Genomic DNA, 9222 nt, shown 5'->3' on the forward strand with positions numbered 1-9222 from the left:
TTTAGTTCGAGCGTCTGTCTCCCAGGATACAACGGTAACCAGCAGAATTCGAGCACCGCGGTTCTACTCCGACAAACTAAGCGAGTGTTCGAACAATATCACCTTACTAGAATGGACACGGGAGGAGACGAAACAAAAACAGAACTGTACGAAGGCAGACGAAAATTGTAGTGTATAAACTGCTGGAAATTGAGTGAAATTATATAGACTTAATTTGACCATTAGTTTCTGGATTAACCATTGCAGTTTTTGGAGTTACACTTCGATTTCGACCATTGGAGTTTTAGGAGTTTCAGACACTCAAAAGTCACTTGAAAAAATTGCAAAACGCGAATAATCCAAATTGGCCAGTTTTTGTTTCGTTCGGTCCGACATTCGTGTGCGCAGGTCGTGCCCGCACCCAAGTTCAAGGTCCGAAGACTATTTTTGTCCGTGATTTGTACCCCCCTGCTCGCGCACGTGTAGAGAGCCTCTATGCAACACATGATCACACTATTCTAATGCATAGCCATATATAAAGTGGTTTTGGTTTCCATATTTTTCTTATGTGGGAAAAAGTTAACTATAGTTTTCCCACCAACATAGATCATTTCCAATGGTCCACTTTAAACTCCAATTTCTCATTCACCCGAGCTTCATTTTTGACAAATAAATATATGATTTCAATGTTCTCGCGAAGGAGAGCACATATCAACTTTGATATTCGAAATTGGACCAACAGGTCCCACCGAAAATTGTGTCAAAAGTGAGTCGTTCACTCATTTTTTCCAACAATCCCCCACATGAATGAAAATTGGGAGAGACACGAAACGTGAGACATAAGACTTGGCGATAAAGTTCAACGATTGAAGCCTATATAAGATAGGTAAGTGTTACCCTTTGAACCTTTCCTTGTGAAATCATATTTACTTTACTGGCTGATTAGTAGACGCGATATGTTTGAATTGTTCTGCCGTTTGTGTAAACGATGATACACTTCACACATGATTCTTCCTAACACCCTTCAGTTCTCATTATTATGTTCGTTTTGGCCATGAATATATGCCTGGTTCTATGAGAGTTTCTAAGAATTGAGCCCCACACAATTCTCTTAGAAGCGGCCCCACTTCTTTCTCACATAGGTAATTTCTTATTACAAGTAACCCGCATTACTTGGCTCGATTTTCGACGCGTAAGAATCATTAAAAGCATATTACTTAACCTTCATCCTTACGGGCATCACTATTATATCATAGGAATGGACAGGAGGTGATACGTCCACAGTGATTTTATCAAGTCTTTACAATTAGATTGTCCCTTTGAACATAGATTTTGAAATCTCCAGTCAACTAGGTTAGGTTTCCTTTATAATGACTTATTCTTTCAAGGGCTTGAGTCTCATTCCTTTCGATAATTTCCCAACTAACTCTCTATTTAACCCTTTGGTTAGCGGATCCGTAATGTTATCATTTGACCTAACATAGACAATTGTGATAACTCCAGTTGAGAGTAGTTGTCTAATAGTATTGTGTCTACGACGTATATGTCTAGACTTACCATTATAAATGTTACTCTGTGCCCTTCCTATTGCTGATTGACTGTCACAATATATGCAAATTGCAGGCATAGGTTTGGACCATCTTGGAATATCCTCTAAGAAGTTGCACAACCATTCGACCTCTTCACCACATTTATCTAGGGCTATAAACTCAGATTCCATCACAGATCTAGCTATAACCGTTTGCTTAGAGGATTTCCACGAGATGGCAGCACCTCCCAAAGTGAACACATATATACTGGTGGGTTTTGAGTCTTTTATATTAGATATCCAATTAGCATCACTGTATTCTTCAATGACCGTTAGATGTCTGGTGTAGTGTATTTCATAGTTACGAGTATATCTTAAGTACCTCAATACTCTTACTATACCTTTCCAGTGATCATTTTTTGGATTACTCGTATATCTACTCAATTTACTGATTGTGTAGGCTATGCCTGATCTTGTACAACTCATTAAGTACATTAGACTTCCAATAACCCTTGAGCATTCTACTCGAAAGACACTTTCACCCTTATTTTTTGATAGATGTTGACTTGTATCTATTGGTGTTCTGACTAAGCCAGTATCATCCTTACTGAACTTTTTCAAAATTTTATCCACATAATGTGACTGGTTTAGAACAAGCCCATCTGATGTTCTTAAGATTTTGACTCCAAGTATAACATCAACTAAACACATGTCTTTCATATCAAATCTCAAATTTAATATATTTTTAGTGGATTCAATCATCTTATTGTTACTACCAACAATAAGCATGTCGTCAGTGTAAAGACATAAAATGACATAACCATCTTTAGTGTCTTTGACGTAAACACATTTGTCATATTCATTAATTATAAATCCACTTTCTATCATGACATTGTCAAATTTTTCATGTCATTGTTTGGGTGCTTGTTTCAAGTCATATAGTAATTTCACCAGTTTACAAACGTTTTTTTCCTGTACTGGTGACGAAAATCCCTAGGGTTGTTCCATGTAAATTTCTTCTTCTAAATCTCTATTTAGAAAAGCAGTTTTAACCTCCATTTGATATACTTCTAGATTTTGCAAAGCAATAATCGCAAATAACACCCTAATAGATGTTATTCTCGTCACTGGAGAATACGTATCAAAATAATCAAGACATTCTCTTTATTTGTAACCTTTTATTACTAATCTGGCTTTGTACTTTTCGATAGTTCCATCTGCTTTCATTTTCCTTTTGAAAATCCATTTATAGCCTAGTGGTTTGCATCCAGGAGGATTCCACTAGCTCTTATTTATGATTTTGCAGTATGAAATTTATTTTACCTTTAATGGCATCTTTCTATTGAGGTCCTTCCAAGAAATTCATAGTTTCTTGATAACTTTGAGGTTCGCTTTCTAGCATATAGGTCAGAAAATCAGGACCATAAGACTTTTCTGTCATTTCCCGTTTGCTGCGTCTAACCTCAGTCTCCTCTTCTAATTCTTTGTCCTGACTATTTTCAATAATTGTTTCATATATTCGTTTAGAGGAGCTGGCTTCCTCTTTAGACCTGTATGGAAATACTTCTTCAAAGAATAAAGCATTCATCGATTCCATTATCGTGTTTTTGTATATGTCTGAAATTTTTGAATCATACACAAGAAATCGATAAGCACTGCTATTGCGTGCATAGCCAATGAAGATACAGTCTATCGTTTTTGGGCCTATCTTTACCTTTTTTGGTGTTGGAACAACTACTTTTGCAAGACACCCCCACACTCGCAAGTGCTTATAGGTAAACTTTCTTCCTTTCCATAACTCATAAGGAGTCTTTTTCGATTTCTTTCGGGGCACCTTATTTAAAAGGTAATTTGCTGATAACACAGCTTCCCTCCACATGTTCTGAGGTAACCCAAAACTTACTAGCATTGCATTCATCATTTCTTTTAATGTACGATTTTTTCGTTCAGCTACACCGTTTTGTTGTGATGAATAAGGTGTGGTGGTTTCATGTATGATTTCGTGTTGTGCACAGAAATCGGCAAACGGTGCTCCATACTGATCACCTCGGTCACTCCGCAGTATCTTAATTTTTTTATTAAGTTGAGTTTCAACTTCATTCTTATAGAGAACAAATTTCTCTATAACTTCATCCTTGCTTTTCAGCAGATACACATAACAATATTTTGTGTCATCGTCGATAAAAGTAATAAAATACTTGTTGTCACCTCTTGTTTTTACAAGTTTGAAGTCACAAACATCACTGTGAATTAAATCAAGTGATTCTGTGTTCCATTCAACTGACTTAAAGGATGACCTTGTCAATTTTGTCTCAACACAAGTTTCATACTTATATTCGGAATCATTATGGAACTTGGGTATGCAATTCGAGTTAACTAGTCTACGTAAAGTATCATAGTTAACATATCCTAGTCTACCATGCCACAAATTGGAAGACTCAAGCAAGTAAGTAGAATAATTTGCTTTATTCATTTTTGGTTTCACAACCATTACATTCAACTTAAACATACCATCGAAAACATAACATTTTTCGACAAACATTCCACTTTTTGATAGATTGACTTTGTCTGACTCAAATACAATTCGAAAATCATGCTTATTCAAAAGTAACCCGGATACTAAATTCTTACGAATTTCCGGTGCATATAGCACATTGTTGAGAGTCAGCTCATTTCCTGAGGTCATATTTAGAACCATCTTTCCTTGACCCTTGATTTCAAAGGTTTCTGAATTTTCCATGAACAGCTTCTCCCCGTTCTCAATTGCTTCGAACGTAGCAAACAGCTCTTTATCAGAGCACACATACTTTGTAGCACCGGTGTCAATCCACCACTCCTTAGGGTTTGAACCCACCATGTTCACTTTAGAAATGATGGCTGCGAGATTTATTTCTGAGACATCTTGTGTCATGTAGTCAACCACATTTGCTTCTTTCGTCTTCTTCTTTGGCATTCTGCACTTCGAAAACTTGTGGCCTACTTTGTCACAATTGAAGCATTTTCCTTGAAATTTCTTTTTAGAAATTCCACCTTTCGATCTGTGCTTGGTCTTTTTTCCACCGGATGGCCAAACTCGTTTTTGTAAGTCTTACTGCTTTGACCATGTTCCACAACATTGACTTTAGCCACACTAGGATTGAACCACTTCTTTTTTGAACTTTTGTTGTCTTCTTTAATTCGAAGTCTAACAATAAGTTCTTCAACGTTCATTTCCTTTCGTTTGTGCTTCAAATAGTTTTTGAAATCTTTTCATGCGGGAGGGGGGGCAATTTTTCAATAATTGCTGCCACTTGAAAGGTTTCACTCAACACCATCTCTTCGGCATGAATTTCGTGAAAAATCACTTAGAGTTCTTGCACTTGACTGATAACAGTCTTGGAGTCCACCATCTTATAGTCTAGGAATCTACCGACTATAAATTGTTTAGCCTCGGCATCCTCAATTTTGTATTTTAGGTCCAAAGACTCCCACAACTCTTTAGCAATTTTCATCGTGATATACACATTGTATAGGGTGTCTGCTAAACTATTCATAATGTAGTTTTGGCATAAAAAGTCTGAATGCTTCCAAACATCAAGTGCACTGACTGCTTGAATATCTCCTTCTCCTTCATTGAGTACAGGAGCAGTCTCAGTCAAGAATCTCGCAAGATTCAAGGTGGTCAAGTAAAACAACATTTTCTACTGCCACCTCTTGAAATTCAATCCATTGAATTTCTTCGATTTCTCTTCATGATTAACCAGAACAGTAACCGTTTGGCCAGTTGTTGGAGCCACAGTTTGACTCACAACATGACTAGGCAAGTTAGCCACATCAGAGCTTGGCCCTTGAGCCATAGTAGAGCCCATAACTCGATTTCCAGCAGGAACAGTTTGTGTCACATTCATGTTGGTTAGTTCGGCAGCCATTTCTGAAAATGAAACAATTATTAGTTTCCAATAAACAAATAAACTTATTTACTACCAATATATATTAAGAATTTGTCTTAAGTTTGTTGTTATATTTAATCGATAGTGTATAGTGTGGAATTGGGTTTTCATATACCATATTTGTGTTTCAGACACCGGATTCACACTTATCGTATTTGGCAACTGCTTACCGTATTTGGCAACTGCTCACCGTATTTGACAGTGCAACTCACCATATTTGGTGGAGAATTAAACACAGAATTTTTACAACTATTTGTTTTCATATAATAACTTTAGATAATATAGAATTTGGTGTTTGTTTTCATATAATTTGCACAAACACAATTTCGAAAAAATTCAGATAAATTTTTTCTTAATTTATTTTTCACAAATTACTTAGATACATACTATTATCTAAATCACTACTTGAATAAGAATGATAAATTATATTATTTGCAGAAATATAAAAACAGTATAAATTTCAGAAAGCTAAATAAAATCAGAAAGCGCGTAAATCTGCAAATAATTAAAGCACAGATACTCAAACTGGAATCATATATATTTGGAAATAAACTTTTAACCCTGAGGCCTGTGTAAACACAATTTTCTTAAGACAAATTTGCTCCCTCACCGTAGTGCTAGAGGTTTAGTTCGAGCGTCTGTCTCCCAATATATAACGATAACCAGCAGAATTCGAGCACCGCGGTTCTGCTCCGACGAACTGGGCGAGTGTTCGAACAATATCACTTTACTGAAATGGACATAGGAGGGGAGGGAACAAAACAGAAAATAGAACTGTACGAAGGCAGACAAAAATGGCAGTGTATAAATTGCTGGAAATTGAATGAAATCATATAGACTGAATCTGTCCATTAGTTTCTGCATTAACCACTGCGGTTTTCGGAGTTACACTTCGGTTTCGACTATTGGAGTTTCAAGAGTTTCAGACACTCAAAAGTCGTTTGGAAAAAAAAAATTACAAAATGCGGACAATCCAAACTGGCCAATTTTTGTTCCGTTCAGTCCACAGGTCGCGTCCGCACCCAAGTTCAAGGTCCGAAAGCTATTTTTGTCCGTGATTTGCATCCCCCTATGCGCGCACGTGGAGAGAGCATCTATGCTACACATGATTACACCATTCTAATGCAAGCCATATATAAAGTGGTTTTGATTTCTATGTTTTTCCTATGTGGGACAAAGTTAGCTATAGTTTTCCCACCAACATAGACCATTTCCAATGGTTCACTTTAAACTCCAATTTCTCATTCACCCGAGCTTCATTTTTGGCAAATAAATACATGACTTCGATGTTCTCGTGGAAGAGAACACATATCAACTTTGATATTTCAAATTGGACCAACGGGTCCCACCGAAAATTGTGCCAAAAGTAATTCGTTCACTCATTTTTTCCAACAAACCAAAGACTAAAATATAGACAAGACACCAAATTTTGATGGGAAGCATTTTGTGGCATATTGCTCTCAGGAAAAGACACCCCCGACGTAAAAAAGTAATCCTATTGAGATTGGAGATGGTAGCTGGATGATTTGTACTCCAACATCTCAGCTTTGTATCTGTCCTTATCCCTCAACCCTTTTTCCTGATAAACCCGAATAGCACCAAAAGATATTGTGTGATTTGGATTAGTTAGAAGAGAAAATCCTAAATCAATTAGAAAAGCGAAGGAATAAGATGGATGCACAATAATGCATGTCAAGCAAGTTCAATCTGGAAGCTTTTTTCGATTCTGCACATTTTTGTCGAATGAAAATTCAGCTATCATCAAACTTTTGGGTCAAATTTCATCATTTATGGGTTCATTTTAACGTTTTTCTGTTTTGAGTTAGTCTGAGCGAATTTTCGTCATTTTAGCAGTTTTTTAGTTTTATTCGAATTTATTTACAAAATCAGGATTTGGATTTGGTTTTGATTAGGATTTGTTTTGAGTATTTAAATATGTGTTCACATTCTTTTTTTAATTAATAATATTTTAATTTTTCCCATTAATTGGTGGATTCTAATATTTCTTACGCTAGTTCGAACAAAATTCGAGCAATACCTGTTCATCTGTTACGAACAAGAACATAGTATTATCATTCATGTTTTCGTTGTGAGCTGCAATTCTGTTTCCTCACATTGTAGAGATGTCTAGAGAGCATAGACTGTAATTCAATCTGATGCTGTTATTCTTGAGCAAGACATGGCAAGGAACTATATGCAAGAATGCAGTTCACTTATCAATGAGCAAATCTCTGCCACAATCAACACAAATTTCAAACATTTTTCCAATCTCAACAACCATCTTTCTATTGTACTTTTTATAAGTTGGACACGCGCGAAGTTGGGATTCAGAAAGTAAAGAGAAATTTCCAGCAAAATCAGTTGGAAAAGAGGAAGGGCGAGAGACGAGAAATTCATATCTGGCATGGTAGCACCGAGTGATATAAAAACTTAAGTTCCATCAACCATTCACTTTGCTTTGATGAAAAAGAATTTGGAAATGTGATTTCCCAAAACGATTCATCATGGGAGTCAGAATTCAACAGATACTTTAAAATCACTTGCACATCTAATGGCACAGGGGCTGGCCCACATGTGTCATGTGGGGTCAAGTGACCCCACAAATTTTTTTTGATTTTCCTTTTTTTTTTCTCAAAAGAACTGTAGTTGCCCTTTACGGTCTACTTTGACGGGCTTATTACGACATGCAAAATGACATCGAAACATTACATTTTTAATATTATTTCGAAGTGCTTACGACGTAGTCTTTCGCTCATTAAACATCCAATTACAGTAAAAGTTTACGACGCGTCAAAGTAGCCCGTCTCAAACTAATATTTCGAGAATTTCAATAATATACTAACTTTAAAAATTCGTCGACGATTGTACTTTAACCGAATCCATAAGTCGCCTATGTCATCTAGAATCTCATTTCGTGAGCTACGTTGTAGTCATACCAAATGTCCAAATAAATATCGAAAATAGTTAAACATGCGTCAAATGTACATCTCAAAAATTGACATTTAGTTTGTCTTTTCTTTAGAAAATTTCAATTATTTAATTAAATTTTATTATTTTTGTACGACAAATTTCTCAATATAATTTACATCATTTTAATATGAAATTTTACATGGAGTATGAAGTCAAAAGTTTTAGGATCGTTACAGAGTAAATATAATTTAAATTATTTTCGAATTACATTTGGACAAATATGAATTTCATTTACTTCTGTTGACACATAAAAATTCAGCCCAAATCGAACAGTCCAAGGAGTAAAGCCCAATTGAAGGATCCCCAAATCGGATAGCCCAAAGAACGAAGTCCAATCGAACGAATCAAGGTGAAGGCCCAAATAAGGGGCCCAAGAATGCGGTAACGCCATCGCCCAAGTTTGCAAGTCGCCCAGAATCTGAACGAATGGAGCGTCATACGGTCGCCCAGAGCTGTTATTCTACTCTCGCCCAAACCTTCAAGTCGCCCAAGGTATCAACAAATATAACGCATCGTGGTTATCAAGGAATGCAGTTATCAAGGCAGTTGTTAAAGTAGTCTTATCACGATCCACGACTCAAGGAATTCAATCGAAAGCAGTTGAACGATGAAAGATAATGGCAGCAGTTAAAAGGCAGTTTCATGACAAAATGACCACTACAAAGAAAGTGGGTAGTTATAGAACGATCAAGCAGTTTTTAGAGTAGTTAATCACAAAAAGATCGTCTATGAGGTATAAAAGGGAGAAAGGACGCAGAAGCAAAAGACCGAATCCAAAACTCTCGAACAGAGAATATGTAATTTTCATTTCCTTAG

This window comes from Olea europaea, chromosome 21 (genome assembly GCF_002742605.1).
Source record: "Olea europaea var. sylvestris chromosome 21, O_europaea_v1, whole genome shotgun sequence".
Classification (NCBI taxonomy): domain Eukaryota; kingdom Viridiplantae; phylum Streptophyta; class Magnoliopsida; order Lamiales; family Oleaceae; genus Olea; species Olea europaea.